Raw genomic sequence first — 467 nt, forward strand, 5'->3', positions numbered from 1 at the left:
AACCTACATTTTAGCTTCTAAGTTACAAAATGGGGTTAGGCCTATACTTCAGCCAGAAGCCTCAGCTATGTCAAGTGCCTTAGATTTTAGAAAGCTCTTTGTCAGGACAAACTTGGAAGCTCAAGGCTTGAAGGACAGGACTGAGGTTTGGGTTGCAGGCTGTGAATTTGGTTCATTCATTCAGTCAACTGTCCTATCGTTCATTCTCCAAGCATTTTAGGAAGGCCCACTTTGCCCAGGGCTTGTGCGGGACACTGAGGAAAATATGTAAGAGATTCTCCCTTGAGTCCTGGAGGAAGAAATTCTTTCAGGGTGGGGTGGGATCCTGTACTCTTGCAGGTTGGGATATGACTGTCAGGGAGACTTGGTGAGCCACAAGCTTGGAGAATGAGCAAAGTGGGGGAGGGGCTGCAGGAGAGGAAGGGGGAGGCTGGAGAGTGTGGGGGTAGGGGCTGGGGGAGAACAAC

The sequence above is a fragment of the Orycteropus afer genome, unplaced genomic scaffold (assembly GCF_000298275.1).
Source record: "Orycteropus afer afer isolate SDZICR_OR568_19922 unplaced genomic scaffold, OryAfe1.0 scaffold00266, whole genome shotgun sequence".
Classification (NCBI taxonomy): domain Eukaryota; kingdom Metazoa; phylum Chordata; class Mammalia; order Tubulidentata; family Orycteropodidae; genus Orycteropus; species Orycteropus afer.